This window comes from Jaculus jaculus, unplaced genomic scaffold, assembly GCF_020740685.1.
Source record: "Jaculus jaculus isolate mJacJac1 unplaced genomic scaffold, mJacJac1.mat.Y.cur mat_scaffold_184_1_16756_arrow_ctg1, whole genome shotgun sequence".
Lineage (NCBI taxonomy): Eukaryota > Metazoa > Chordata > Mammalia > Rodentia > Dipodidae > Jaculus > Jaculus jaculus.
The window spans coordinates 1-16,749 of NW_025423441.1; the positions used below are offsets into that span (position 1 = coordinate 1).

The 16,749-nt window shown below is 36.7% G+C and overlaps 1 pseudogene; it reads right to left on the reverse strand.

Annotated features, from left to right (window-relative positions):
• Positions 1-1,087: 1,087 nt before the first annotated feature.
• LOC123457263 lies at positions 1,088-9,464 on the reverse strand (annotated as a pseudogene).
• Positions 9,465-16,749: the final 7,285 nt, after the last annotated feature.

A 16,749-nucleotide genomic window follows, 5' to 3' on the forward strand; every position in this document is an offset into this window, starting at 1 on the left:
ATAAAAAAAATCAAAATTAGATATATAGACCAAAACCACAATTTGTACCAGGCTGTAAAAAATTTTTCAGCTGTAAATTTGGGCATTTTAACATGGAGCTCAATGAGATTCTGCTCCCTTCTGGAGCCTGTCTCTAGTGGCCAGTCGATGAATTGCAGTTTAAGTCACTTCCGTATTGGCTTCAAGAGAAACTGGGGGAGGTTGCCGTTTGGGTTTTACGACATGCGCAGTAAGGTGAATTGAGTGTTTTCCGACTTTCAGTGTAAATGAGAAACGCTGTTTTGAAATGTCTCTGAATTAATGTAGACGACACATACACTTAACTTCTAAAATTAGGTGTTGAATCCCAGATATTTAATACAAACTCAGACTTGTGGACATTGATATACATATAAATGTTTGTTATTCAAACAAATGTGTTATTCTATAAAAAATTAATAGCAGCATATTGCAGCACAAGAACATGTGGCACGAAGTTCCAGAGGCTTTAATTGTTATTCATTATGTCGTAATGCGCTTGATGAGAAAGTGGGGTTTTCACAATACCTGCAATTATATCTGACATTTCCGCAAAGTCTGCCTGACGCCAAATACACTTGAAAGATATTCAGAAACTAATTAATTTTCACTTGATGAGCTTCTTTCAAATGTTCTCATTTACATTATGAAACCTATGCAAGCAAACAAGATCTCTCACTGCCCCTCTAGCCTGACCTGCACGCTAGCGAACAGTAGAGAAATAGTATTTTCTACAGCTATGATCTGTGCTAAAATAACAATAACCCACCTGTTATGACTAAAGTTATCATACAATAAGGAGGTAATTGATAAATGTGATGAATTCACTTTGCATTAGATTTGCATTTCCAGTAGGAAGTGTTTAGGTAAGCTTGTGATGACGCAGTGTTAATACATAGAAAGAAGAACAGACCAGGCACAATTCAGTATGCAAATAAAGGCACACACAAAAAAAAAGATTTTAAATAGTCAATGGGAAGATGATCCAAACTTTAATCTTAAATATTATTAGAAGTTTATACACACCAGAAACAGAAATGTAAAAATGTAAATGTTAAAATGTTCTTACCCTTTGACCACAGGAACCTTGTTGTAGTAGCGAATACAATCTTATACCCAGGAAGTCGAACTCTACTACACACTTTTGCCCATTCCAGTGTGCTGTGTAAAGTGATGTGCTCCACGCGTAGTGAGCAAACAACCCACGGTGTCTGCCGTCTCACCCTCTTCCTTTTCATTACCTCTCTCAGAGCCAGCTGAAGAGTTTAACACAAATATACACCTGCTTCATACAGACACGACACTGATCTCCAGAACAGCTTAGAGTGAATGCTTAGCTGCTTGTGAACATGTTTGGACATGAGAGTGGACTGAAAACGGCAGTATGGTATTGTTGGAGTGTAATAAGAACGGACTCATAATACCTTTGATACTGGATGTAACCTTTGATCCAGTATCTCCAACACACTGGGCTGTGTGTGTGTGCACACATTTTTAGAAACTGAGGAAAAGATGCTTACTTTTCAAAAGATTTTTCGATTTTTTGGGGGGAAAAGAGTTTCATATATGATTTGTCACACTGCAAGATGTAAAAAAACTATTATGAGATACTTAACAAGAAATGCTTGCAATTCTGAAAACAAAAAGTTGCATATGAACTAGTCATATTGTGCAATATAATTTCACTGTGACAAGTCCCAATTATGAAAAATAGCTGAAAAGTCCCAATTGACAATTATGTTGCAATTATGAGAAAGTCGCATGTGTGACATTTGCCATTATGAGAATAGTTGCAATTGTCAGAGGAAGTCTGTTATGAAAAATAAAGTGTATTGTGAGATATGAAGTTGCAATTATGAAAAATATTCGATTTGCAATTGTGACTAAGTCAATTATGAGAAATTAACAATATGACAAAGTTACAGTTAGGATGAAACGGTATGGAAATTTAACATCACGATTATAGTGACCCAAATTATCACGGTTATCAATATTATCACGGTTTTGTTCAAGTTTTATATTTGAAAATCAACAAACAAACTAAAGCAGCTCTATGCACTTTTTTAAGCAAGATTCTGTGGGATTTTCCTTCCTTATAATGGCCGTCGTCAATAGCAACGCATAAATAATAATAATTTCTCGTAAATATAATCTCTAATATTATCTCTGTAAATATATTCTCAAGCAATATTCTCATCAGTGTTCAGCAATGATGCATTTAAATCTAGCATGTTTTGTGTAAGAGCCCAAACAGTATCCTAGTGAAATAATGCATATCCATATTTCCATATGATTTGACAGTTTATTTTATTAAATATCAAAATGTCTGCATCATACCTGACACCTAGATGATCACTTTACAGTCAGTTTTATGACTGTCATTCTCTTCAAATGCTATTGAAGTTTCAAACGTGTATAACGTTACCAATGTTGTGTGTAACTTTAGAGACGGTCCCTAAATTCGCCAACTTTATGCCAGTCATATCAGATGCGCTGTGGTTCTGCTGTGTTTGTTTGAAAACTATTTTCGCTGCTGAAATAGAACAAAAACAGTCAACCACTGTATGATGAGTGAATCTCCTGCGTACATCACACGTTTATCTCTGCTTTGAGTGTAGATTTCAGCGAGTGAGAGCGGCGCGCGCTCTGAACAAAACTCCGGCTAATCTGAACGCCTCTGATTATGAGACATTGCATTCATAAACTCAATAGAAACACGTGTGAGTGGTTATAATGCGCAACGCGATTATAACAGATGGCTTTTGAGAAGACTATAATAAGTTCAACAGCCAGAGTGGCTAGTGTGCAGCCGAAATAACGTTACACCCGCAAATGGCGGTTGTTAATGTCAAGCCCTGATTATTATCCCTTAAATGTCACCCTAGTCTTGTCTGAATTTGTTCGTTCGCTTCACGTTATTATTTCCCAGACGTAGTTTTGGTATTGAGGTCAAAGTCCACTTGCCTTGCGTTCGTAGTTTTGAAGTGTTTCCCCTATTACAGCGACTTTATTCTGGCATGTTCTGCAGACAGGGTGACCATCTTCGATTAAGTTTCCCTCAGGACTTTTGTAAAAGCCAAAATATGACAACGCCTCAGATTTGGTCCTTTTAGAGGCTGAACAATCTCCAGAGTGCTGTCACTGCCTTCTGCCATTTCTTCTCATTCAGAAAACAGCGGTGCTGCGCACAGACTGACGCTGACTGGACAAGATTTACCGCAAGTTTTAAAATCGTGATAATCACACGCGGTTTTAATGATAATTAAATTTTATACGATATTACTAACCGTCACTAAATTTTACCGTGGTTTATCGTGAAACCGGTAATCGTTTCATCCCTAGTTACAGTTATGTAAAACAGTTGAACTATAAGAAATAATGGCAATATGCAAAAGTCACAACTATGAGAAATAGGGAGAGAAACAGTTCTCTTAATATCAACATGATATTAATGTTTAGCCTAATAACAGAACTTAAAATGACCATAAAAATAGGAACTGAACTTTGATCTTTTAAAATTAAAAATTATATTATACTATGAAAAACATACTGTAACTTTCAGAACTTAAAACTTCGGTCCAGAACAACATATTTGAAACTAAGATTCAAAAATATTTCATTCCGATTTTTGAAACTCGACATCAGTACCAAAATAAGCCCATAAGCCCTCAAATAACATGACTGGGTTGACCACAGAGGGAAAACCTATTACAAAATGTATGATATGACCTCTTCAAAGTGAACACCTGCGAAATGCACCATGCCGTCACCATCTCCTCACTCTCTGCTGTATTTATTCTCAACACCTTAATTGACCTGAAGTGATTACCGGTACACTCAAACCCTTTGGTCTTTTCTAAAATAAAGCAGTCATGATTGAAAACCCTCTAATGTGCACAAGTTATGTCTGTGCAGCTTGTGTGGCCTGACCTTGTCAATAAAGTAGAGAGCTACGGCTCTCTGGCGTGTGCCCATCTGTTTTGGACTTGAGTCCTCCTGGTACTGGGTTCGGATGGCATCCACACATGACTTCAGTCTACGAGCCACCCTCATACTTCTCCCAATCCTTCTCACCCTATGGGAGACAAAAAAAAGTAGAGCAAGTTACTAAAGGACATGTCAAAGGGCAGCTGAACCTGACATGCCCCGGGTGTTCTGTCTTCAAGTACCATATTATTCTAAAGGAACTGATTGAAATCTGAGGGGATGAAAAAATTGTTTCATAAAATCAAGAGATTTAGAAAAAAAATTACCTTAAAGCCCCCCTGTGGTGAAAATCAAGTGTGGTGTTTTTAATATGCTTTTCGACAAACCATGTGCAAATTCATAAGTCAACACCACATTTCTTACACCATGTCTACACCGGGTGTGAGCGAGCAAAAGACAATAGAATCCATTATAATCAGTGATGTTGTCTACACTGGATGTGGGGCGGTGCAGCGTGACAAAATCCCCAACAGTAAACTAAGGCCTCGTTCTATTTATGACGTACTGACACGAAGGACAAATGCTTTGCAACGGGCACTTTGTTGCATCCAGTGTAGACAGCTTTTAGCTGATGTGGCGCGATGCTACACATGGTCACAAAACTTCACATACTACCTTGTAACCAATCACATTCACGTAGCAGGGCAGCCTTAAGCATATAATAAATTACTATACTGCGAAGCAGTAAAGTCTCAAGAGAAGCCAGGATATCCAGGTATATTTTTTCTGTTGATATGAAAAAAATCGGGTACTTTTAGCAATATAGCAGATTAATTATCTATATGATGTATATTATAAATGTTATGATGAACTATACGCCTTTCTACCCTTGATGTTCTAAGTTGTTCAAAAGCGTTTCTAAGGATGCTGATTTTTAGAAAGCAGACTGAGATGGTGAACGGGAAGATGGTTTGTGTAACATTAGCAACACATTATTAGCTGTTTGATAACATAGTCAAGCAAAAGGCTAATCATATTAATTACCGTTATGTGTACATTGTTGTAAAGAGCGGTAACATTGTGCAGCGTTTACTACAGTAACTCTAAGCTTGGTGTGGAGTGAGTAGAGGCGGGGCTAATTTGTATATTCATGGACACTTATACTTCTGCGTTGTTGTCAGCGTCAATGTGCAAATGTGCAATTACACATGCAAACCGCTAGTAGGCAGTGTCCACGGGCATGTGATGGTGTAGCCCATAGTATCAAGGCAAAAGCTGAAGAAGAAGCAGCTTGTTGCGTACATTGTCGGAGTAGCAGCAGCAGCTGTTATGGCGGCAAATAGATAGCGACTTCTCTTGAGTTGTTGTTTCTAATACAAATCAAGCATCTCTAGTTGATTAGTAGAGTTAAATAAGAGGCGATCTGGCGCTGGAAGGCGTTTTTGAAATCATGCAGAATGCTCATGGCCGCTGTTTTCAGTATCGGTGGCTCGTGCACAGACAAACCGCGTCAATTGCTGTTGTGGAGACTTTATTCGTTCCGTTGAAATCACAAAACCATCTATGCATTTATTCACTAACAAAAGAATTTCTGGACTACAAAATATTGTGTTATATAGCACATGTAAGGATGAAACTATCATCCCATTTCTGGACACACACACTCCTATCGCACATTTTTAAAATGTATTTATTGACCTGAGGGAGGGGTTCTGGCAGGACCAATCACAGCGCTTGTGGTCCGCGTAGAATTGACGTGTTGTTACACTTTTGGAGAGGTGCACGTCAGGGTACGGCGTAGGTTATAGCGTGCACACACAGCCTACGGCGTACACTCGACGCAGAAGTATAAATTGGGCTTTACATTCAAGCCATTTTAAGGCGTGAAGAATTTTTTCACAGGAAAAAGAAAACCTTTAAATATGTCATTTTGGTGATCAAAGATGAGTTTTAAAGGATACAATTATTCACTACAGGGGGGACTTTAAAAGACTCCACAAAACAAATTTAATTTTCTTGCCAGGAAGTTTGGGTCAGAACATCTAAGGGCTTATATATTAGCTAAAAATATATATTTTACAAGTAAAAGTTAAAAAGATTGGCTGAGTTAAAAGATTTCTCGTTTTTAAATGATTCTCATTTTTATGACTGATTTCGATTTCCAAGCACTTTAATTTGTACAAAAGAAAAAGTTACTTTGTCACAGCAAACCGCATAGTGACCAACATAGTGTGAAATAACTTAACCTTCACTAACCAATTCAGTACATAAAAAGCGACAGAAAGCCGACAGATTAATGGACTCGGTTGGGAAAGAAAAGCAAAATAATGAGGTGGCTGGGAGTTGGTGTTTTGAATCGGTTTTGATTTTCAGATTTCTTGAGAAGGAGTCCATCATTAAGTTCTGATGAAAAGGACTGCTTTTCTTCCTAATTTAATTAGCGAGAGGAAGTGAGTGGAACGAGGGTGAAGATGAGGTGCTGAGTTGAAACTAAGTGAGCGTGATTCGGCAGAACGCGAGAATACACATTGGCTCTATTTGATTGGCCCAGAAAAAGGAAACATCAAATCACTCTATTATTAACAAGGTGACAGAGACAGACAGTCATGAGGTGAAAAGGGACATGAAGATGAGTTGGAAATGAAGGGAGTAAAGGCAGAGAGAGAAAGGTAGAGGACAACAAGTACGTTTTAATCCAAGTCAATGATAAGGAACTTTAACTTTTTTTAAGGAATATTACCATCACGTCACCCAGACTTTGACTAACAGCATGAAGTTTGCATCCAGATTGCAGTTTATTCTGACCAAGAACTGCCAATTTATAGTGAAAACAGTCGGATTATGGAAAGAAATCTCCATTAATTTTCTCCATAGGGAAATAAAGGGTATTCGATGGTACTTATGGTATAGCTTTTGTTGAAGCAATCCGTTCACATTTAAAAAAAATTTATTTTTATAATCATGTTTACTGCTACAAAAACTACATACCCATGACCCCACACAGAAAAGTCAAACCAATCAAACTGTCTCGAGAGTAAATCATGCCACAGGAGCTGGCCGGGAATGGCCACTCCCATGAAGCACCATTTTCAAATACTTTTTTTTCGCTTCAAATAAAAGTTGTAATGTCATGATTTATCTCATGGCTGGTTTGTTTGGTTCATGGTCTTGTAACCCTTTAACAAATACTTTTAAAAAATAATCCCTAAATACTTCTAATAAGAAAAAGTATTTAGAAGAAAAAAAAAGCCCCCCCCAAAAAAAAGGCCAGGCTCTTGCAACAAATCTGTTCTGATAGGGTAGAAAACAGGTAAAAAATAAAATAATTTAGAGTACAATAGTAATAATAGTAAATAGTAAAGAAAAATATAAAGTAAGTAGTAAACTGCTACTAATCATATACGTACAGCAAAACATTTTTTGCATAGTTAAATAGCAAAATAAATATATTAACATAAATATGTAAGAGCTAAAGCTTTGAATCTAAAGCGGAGACTATAATACATACCTTAAGTTTGGAGTTGGCATGAGCATCACATATTTACAAGATCCTTGTACATTCTCAGTCCAGCTGGCTAGCCATGTTACAGTGTTGTCATGACGGACTTCTTCCAGCGGTGACCGGCAGGAGGTTCTGGGATACGAGAGTCCCTGTAGGGTTAAATTCAAACCTTATACTTGCTCTGAAAAAAAAAACCCTGATTCATGCCACAGTGCTACAGCAACGATCCCACTTCTGAAATATAATATGGCTTGAAAAACATGAAAGCCTCACTTGCTGCAGTTGATAATGACATCTTCAGGTCGAATCCTCTTCTTCAGCATTCCCTGTTTAGGATGGTCTCCTCTGCCTCGGAAAAGCCCTGGAGGTTCTATCTTAAAGTTCCCAATTCGCTCACGATGGTGGTCCAACACACAGAACCCATACTCGTCAACAACTTTTTGATTGAACTCTTTATTAACCTGGAGAAAATGTATCAATTCAGAGGAACATCAGAGGAACATTGGTCACCTAGCATAAGGGATGAGGCAGTCCATTCAAAAAAATGAACTTTGCATGTTACGGAGGACACCCACCAACTTCTCCTCTTTGCTCATGTTCTTTCTGACTTCCACCTTTTGTTTGTGCATAGCATGGAGCTCCCCAAAATCACACTTGTTCAGATCCATGATTAGCTGTCTCTCCTCCAAAGTCATCTCCTGTGCACAAGAACATGCATAAACCATCAAAACCATCAAGGAATCATGAAGGAAGAGTTTCCAAATTAAATCAGGATAACATAAGTTGTCTGTTATTTCATCTACTGATTCAGACAGGATTGGGATCCCTGTAGTTTTAACAAGATTGTTTATTGTATGGATTATGGAATGATTTATATACCCATTTACAGGCAGATTTATATACTTTTATAGTTATTAATATTATGAATTAGCTTATATTTTTGAGTTTTTAAAATTTTCAGTTTTCATTTTAATTTTAGTTTATATTTTAGAAATTAAGCGTTTTTGTCTTTTTTTAATTTATTTCTATTTAGCTTTAATTTATTTCAGTTCGTTTTTTGTTATGTTTAAGTGTTTCATCTAATATTTATATTTTACTTTAGTTCAACTTTATTGCAAGCCGGAAGATGGTGTGAAACTCCAAACTGTATATATATTTTAACATTATGTACATAATTAAAAGAAAGAATCAATTATGAGGATCAGACCAGACTCTACAGTGGCTGTTCTGAGCAGTCTGTAACTTTCCTCAGTGATTTAAATCGGATGAGATATCAGCAGTAATTGAACCACCAACTGTTATTTTAACCAAAAAGGTCCATATTGAAGATTCACCAGGCAGTGAAACTAAAATATTTTACTTTAGGGCCACATTGCTTGAAGCCCAATTCCGATTCGTTGACTATATTCAATTATTTTGATGACCAGCTAACTAGGGGATGAAACAATTCATCGAGTTACTCGGTTAAACTCGATTACAAAAATTCCTCGTGGCCTCGAAGCCGCATTAAATTCCTATGACGCGCACTATACGCGCAGGGATCTGATTCACATGGACCGCTGTTCAATGTTCAGGAAGCACACCATAGCGCGTGCTCCATTTTGAATTTAGTTGGCGCGATGGCGGAGAGTTTTGGATAGTTTTGGATCATTACAAAAAAGAAGAGAAACAAGGTCAATGTGTCTACTGCAAAGTAGACCTGACATTCCACAGCAGTACGACTTCAATGGTAACGTAGCCTAAGCCTATACATTGTTGTTCACTGATTTTAATCCCATACTGTATTTGTAGCGATGTCGTGATGCGGTTTGACTAGATATGATGTTTATCTTTGATGTTTTTAAGTAGTAAACGTATTCACGTTCAATTGCAAGAGTATAGCCTAAAAAAAAGAACCCCTTCACCTCACTCACACTCACACGCGCACCCTCGTCTCTCTCACGCGCCAGTCAGACCAATCGTGGCAATGCATCACATATCCTTTAACTTTTATGTAGCCACGCAATAATTTCAGCATGACACGATTTTTCGAACGGATGCTTCACCTAAAATACACCGCAATGCAAGTGATGCAAGCCAAATGCAGCGTTCTATTGAAAATGAATGTATGTATTTCTGCCGTACCAAACTGCAATGAAGCCTCACGCACGCACACACAGGTTGCTAGGTTACCATTGCAAATAGCCTCACCCAAGAAATGATATATTATTTGTTAGTAGCGTAATGGTAAATGCTTGCAGGTGTAGAAATCTACATAAAAGATATTTACTTTGATGTCAGGGCTAGATTACAGCATAAAACCTGTTGTGCATATTAATAAATTAAATTGCTTTCCCTCTTCATTTTCGTTATGCATTATTTGTTTTGGTTGTTTAAAAACATGCAAAAATGTGTTTTTTTTAGCTGATTAATCGATCAAGTGCTAGATTAATCGATTACAAAAAGAATCGATAGCTGCAGCCTACAGCTAACATCTTTTAAAAGTGACCCACCCATATCTAATCCTGCATTTATACTATACACTTGGCAAAACACCCCAAGGTAGACATACTGACCCAGAAAAGCTTAGGCCGAAAAGGAAGTAAAGGGGCACGATTTTCAATGGATGCAGTTTAAATGTTAATACAAGCTTTTGCTTTCCGTACCATCATTAAAGATGAGCAAAACATCCGGTTGAGCTTTAGTCCTCCATTGCAGCATTGAAAAGAGTCAAGTGATCGTGGTTGGTGTCCCACCTGAGTTGACGTCATTCACCACCGTTGCTTTTTTAATGACGTACGATTCGCATTCACAGGGGAATATCCGATCTGTCAACTATCATGGCAAATGCAAATGCACATATTCGATTCTCATCAGATTTATTTCCACATATTAATAAGGCCTGAAACCGATCAGAGAATATCGGAATCCATGTGCTTTTTTCCTGCTTACACGTTCGTGGGTCATATCTGATCTGTGCCACATGGGAGGAGAGGAAAAAAAGAAAGAAAAAAAAAACACTGAACTGGGTCACTTGAACAATGTACTGTAAATGCGGTCTTAGTTGCAGTATAAATTAGAAGAATCGTTGTGCTAAAATAATACATAGCAAATACAGATATTCCCTAACCAGATGGCATTTGGTTTCTCTGAGGACCCCAGGGTAGATGAAAAACAGAAAACAATTTGCACCAAAATTTGTCCCAAGGTTGAGTGAGAAACAGTTTGGACAGGATTAAAATCAATATGAAAGGCTTTGAAACATACATTTAACTTAACTCCTCAGGAAAACTAGTCCCATCCATGCAGGGTTTTAAGAGTTGCTGCTCGCTTCATACGTCTACCAGACATCTTATAAGAAAGAAGCTGAGGGCGCTGTTTTGTATCCACATAGGTTGATAGACCAAACACGAATTACTTGAACTGAGTGAACTTTAGCCTTGGGTAAGCGTATATGTCCGAAGATCAGACAAGGATGTTTTTTTAGCAACATACACACTTCATCAGAACATGCCCTTTTCTGTAAACAGCAAAAACTGTTACAGAGAAAAATATCTGAAAAGAAGCCGATGAGAGAGAATCAATGAAACATCTAAATGGTCTTGTTAATAAAAGGCTTTTGAATCACCACACTCAGAGAAGAATCTTTGAAGAACAAAAACAATTCATGACAGCAATCAGTACATCTTCAGGTCAATATATCTTCCGTGAGACAGCTACAAATCAATCCTCTACACTTGAAAGATGAGGTCATGCTAAAAGTTTCTCCAAACACTACGAATTCAAAACGTTAGGGTCAGTAAGATTTTTTTTGAAGAAATTATAACTTTTATTCAGCAAGGATGCATTAAAATTAAATTAAAATTCTTTTAAACTTCCGTTAAAAAGGCATCACAGTTTCCACAAAAATATTAAGCAGCTTGACTGTGATGATTTGAATGTTTCTTGGGCACCAAATCAGAATATTAGAATAATTTCTGAAGGATCATGTGATACTGAAGACTTAAAGTTAGTGACTGCAGCTGAAAATTCAGGCCTTGCCATCATGGGAATAAATTACATTTTTAAATATAGTCTATTAAAATAGAACATTATAATGTTCTCACAAAAATATTACTGTTTTACTGCATTTTTTGATCAAATAAGTGAGCATAAAATACCTATTTTTAAAATAAATAAAATCTTACAGACCTCAAACTTTTAAATCTTTGTTTACATCCCTTAAATTTGACTTTGACCTTGCTTAGAAGGATCAAGATTGAGTGTTTACAGCAGGTTTTTGAGTTAGCCTTGTATTCAAGTTGATTCCAATTGGCAGTCCTGTCATGAATTGCAACTTTGTAAGAGGAATCTCATACATTTTTCTTCAGACTAAACAGAAGATTCAGTTCAGTGGAAATGCTTGGTACCTGTGTGGTGCACAGAAACTATTCTGAAGGGTCAATTTATCAAACAATGCGGTCTGATCATTTATGCCTAGGCTGACTTTTTTCTATTTTTTTAGAAAATGTCTCCAGTTGCTCTATATGCCCTTATTTGACCTTTATACCTAGTCAAAATTGTGTTTGTTGCCTTGTGCTGCTTTGTCAAAAAACCAAGAACACTTTGTTTAACCATGCTCAAGTCTACCTCAGAAAATTCAATGACAGAACAAAACATTTATTGATTTCTAAAGCTTCATTTTTGAGTGTTCAATGATTTAATCATCTTCCATAATAATGTCTTTGAATTATCTACTTTTGGGAGAAAATACTGAAATATGTCACTAATTAACTGGTGTATTATGTGAAACAGCCCTACTTCAAAGTTAAAGTCCTTTTAGTGAGCCATTTCTGATGGTTTTTTTTAGCAGTTTTATAAATATGAATTACTAAAAAAGGCTGCCTTCTGATCCTCTGCACTGATATTGCTTCAGGATATAGCATAATAGCACTTTCTATATCAGAAGGCACTACAGATCATCCAAACAACACTAAAGGACAGAGATCCCCTCACCTGTGATGATCACAGTTTCCCATGGGGCACAGGAAAAGAGATAGACGATAAGGACAACCAAAAAATGCGAGTAGAGAAAAGTAAGTGTCGGATGGAGGGGTCACAGAGGACTGACATACGTGTTTTCGCCTTTTGTCGGCTTATGATTTATTCTTGCACTTTTGCGGTGCTAAATGTCACACTAACACTGATTCACTCTAATCTCTCCTCCTGGGGCTGGTGAAGAGAACTTGCGCCACGGGACCTCACACAAGCAATTTCATCTGACCTGCCCCCCTCCATCTCCCCATTCCTGTCACACACATACACGCGCTCGGCCATAAATGGCACCCCTGGGCCATTAGCCAGGGAGCAGAGCCCAGAGCACATTGAAGGAAAAGAGTAAAATGAGAGCGAAAGGGAAAGAGGCCCAAAAAAAGGGCACACAAACAGACAATTCTAAAACCTCATAGACTGACAAATCAATTACATTGGTTAGGAGCACCACACGATCCATGACTCTATATTGTTGAATAATCAAATGTACTAAATGGCGATCACAAATAACTAGCAATTGAGAGATGTGTCACTGTACTTAAAGGAAAAGTTTCATTTCTGTGGCAACAAATGGAAATGTGGCCTATGGCACATTTTAGTATAAAAATTGTGAACTGAATTTCAAAAAGAAAAAAGACAAAGTTGCATGGATGATACACCTATCAGGGTTCCTACACATTTTACATTCAAAATTAAATTCCATATTTCTCAGAGTTCTCTGTAGATTGTTCAAACCATATTTAACATCTGATTTGGGATGTGACGGTGAGGAAATTTTCCCACCGGTTAATTTTTTTCACTTATTCTAACCGAAAGTATGATGCATTCATAACGGAGCAGAGCAAAGCGAGTGTTTTCAAGTTGAGCTTCCATAAGAATGAACTGAAAACACGTGCCAGTGGACACGCACCGTGAATGACATTGCGGCCATGAATGAATGACAGTGCGGCCCGTACTCATTTTACTTTCAGTTTAGAATTAGCACCCATTCAGGGGCGGATTGCTTGAATGGTGGGTTCATTAGCATATTATTCTTAATGAAAAACAACCAACAAACTCACTTAAATTGGTGCTTTTACATTTCGCTTTGAAAACAAATCTTCCGCGATCATCTGGGGCCTGTACCATGATGGTAGTTTAACAAACTCAGGGTTACAGGATTAGTTTCGAGTTGACAAAACCAAACCAATCTATTCAGGCTTTGTTGGTCCCATGATGCTGATCATCAGCTTTCTCTGTCAACTCAGGCTTTGATCCTGAGTTTAGGAGTTTAGCTGTGACATCAGTAGTGAACAGCCAATCACATGCTGTGGATCAGTGAAACTTCTTGCGAGAGAAGCAGTGAGATTAATTTCTCTCTTCTGCAGAATATTAAGAATTTAATCAAATTTACACAGCAAGAAGAAAAGAGCTGTCTATGAAAGAGGACAACTTAAAGAGAAATCGTATACGTCAATGCAAGTAAAAATTATAGTTTAGTTGATATATAGAGAGATTTTAACAATTAAGCTCACATGTAGTAATTTTTATAGACTTTATTTATTGATTTTAAAGCTTATTTGTATGACCTTTATATAGGCTATTTATATTAATTTTAACAAAGTGCCTATAAATGATTGATTAACTAGAATGATACATGTGTAATTGATTATGGGTATAATAATTACATAAACGATATCTAAATCATTCAAAATTATTATTTTTATAAATAAGCATGGTTAAAAGCCAGACGCTTTAGTCTTTAAAAACCATTTGCTATGTAGTAACCTTTAATTTGGAGTAGAAAAAGAGGGAGTGACTTTATTGCATCAGAGGTGTGCCCACAGCAATTTCAGTTTGATCTCTTATCCAGAACATAACCTGCCCTGGAGCAGGTTAGCCGTGGAGCATAAGTTACTATGGAGATGAACACTGCTAAAAGGCAAACCACTTTAATGGTACCTAAAACCCAGGATTGGCACAAACTAATCCTAAACATATCTGGCTAGCCAGCTAAACTGGCTTCATGGTATAGGCCCCTGGTCAGTCAGCTCTTTACTCTCGTGATGAATGAAATCTGACTCCTGCTGCTGGTTTGTGCTGCGACTCATTCGGCTCACGTTGTATTAAGCAGACACGTTCAGTGTCTGCTTAATACAGACTCACAAACAAAATTATTTTATTACTATCAAAATAAAAAAAATATATAATATAATTCTTAGTTGTCAGTTTATGATCATCAAAATGAAAATAAATAAAATATTTGAAATATATCTGTCTGTGTGTAATGAATGAATATAATATACAAGTTTCACTTTTTGAACGGAATTAGTGAAAAATCAACTTTTTGATGATATTTTAATTATATGACCAGCACCTGTATATAGTGGACGATTAGGAGACAACGATTGAAGTGGTTTTGTTTGCGTGTGTTGCTATGCTAATGCTAGCATGTTTGGAGTGGTTACTATCTGACCTAAAGTCTCCATGACATTCGGATCTATAGCATGGGTCCCTCCTTCAATCTTGTCTGTTTAATATTTGCCATGTCGAAAACTTAAGCCTGATTATTTAAAAAGTAAATCACACAAATAGATGAGAGAAAATTGAATGATAGCTTCCAAAACAGATTTCACCAACACTTGTATGATACTAGGGATCAAAATTTTTTTATTAAGTTAAAATATCACCAATAATGAATATTTAATTTTCCATTTTAAAACAAATTTACTTTGCCATCAACTAGCTCTAACTTGCAATAAAAACAAGTGGTAGATTATGACGAAGAAGGTCCCTCTAAGCTCTTCTCTAAATAATTTGTTCAGGTACTATGAAACCAACAGCTCCAAGGTCCCACCTCTATTATAATGAGGACATTCATTTAAAGGGGACAGTTCACCAAAAATGAAAATTTGATCATTTACTCACTCATGTTTTTTGTTGTTGTTGTTGTTGTTTTCTTTAAACCTATGAGTTTCCAAACAGTTTTGGTGTCCATTGGCTTTCATTGTATGGATGGTCAAAAAATAAAAATCATAGTTTAATATCTATTTTCACTACCATACTGCTTTAGTGTATTATAAAACATAAAAAGCATTTATTTTTATTAAAGTATTATAGATTTCTAGGTTACCTGCTATAACGTAATATATATATATATATATATATATCAGGGTTTTTCCTGCATTGAAAATTTTTTGGCGGCCGCCAAGACAAATTTTTGTCCCGCCAAAGCCTTATTTGATGAGTTATTGTGATTTATGAGTGATGTACAATAGATGACTGCTGCACTTGTGATTCGGCCGTGTTAACTGAGTGACAGAGAGAACGAGCAGAGAGCTCCTCCCCCCCGCGCGCTCTCTGTCTGTCTGTCGATGTCTTCTCATATTTCACATATTGGCTCTTATTTCACATGTTAATCAAAATCAAAAGGTCTGAAGACCGAATCCATGTTGCACGTGCCGCATTCGGACATTTTTTTCCTTGAATTACCGCTGGTGTGAACTGCGCTCAAAAAATGTTGACTCTTCTCTGACCAGCTGACATAAACCATAGTTTCAATAAACGGGAAAACATTATATTCAGTTATGAAGTGTTTTCTGTATTGACAAATCTTTCGCGATGTGATAACAGACGGGATTCGCACACAACGCGTCTGCTAATGTCCGATTCGCGAACCAATGACTCCTTTGAACGAATCATTTTAAGCGACTGGTTAGAACAACTGATCCGTCCAACACTGAACTAACGAATCAGTTTAATAATTTACTCAGAACTCCTCTGAGATGAGAACACAAGTGTGCTTACCCAATTCAGCAAGAGTGGATAGTAAGAATTAGTTTAATCATCCACAGTCATTCAGCTTATTTATGTTGACAATGTGTAGTGAAATATAATTTAGTGTAGACTGGAGTGAGGTGAGACCAGAACAAAGTTGTTAGCTAGCTGATAATTTTACTAAATTGTATATGGTAGAAAATTAGGCTATTTAGTTAATTTTTTTAATGCTACTTTTTAATATTGATATGATTATACCAAAACAATTATCAGTAAATAGTGTAAAAATGAGGATCAAAAGAAACAAACATCAAGGTAGAGATCATACATAATATCAGATGTCAAAATAAGATAAGCAAAAATTACAAAAGGTTTCTTTGCATTTATTTTAAATGTATTGTCAGTATTGCGCTCACAGATCACGTAGGTAGAGTACTTTACTGTGTGTGTGGATGACCATGTCTGTCAGACACCACCGAAGACCATTTTTGACCCAGGAAAAACCCTGATATTATATATATATATATATATATATA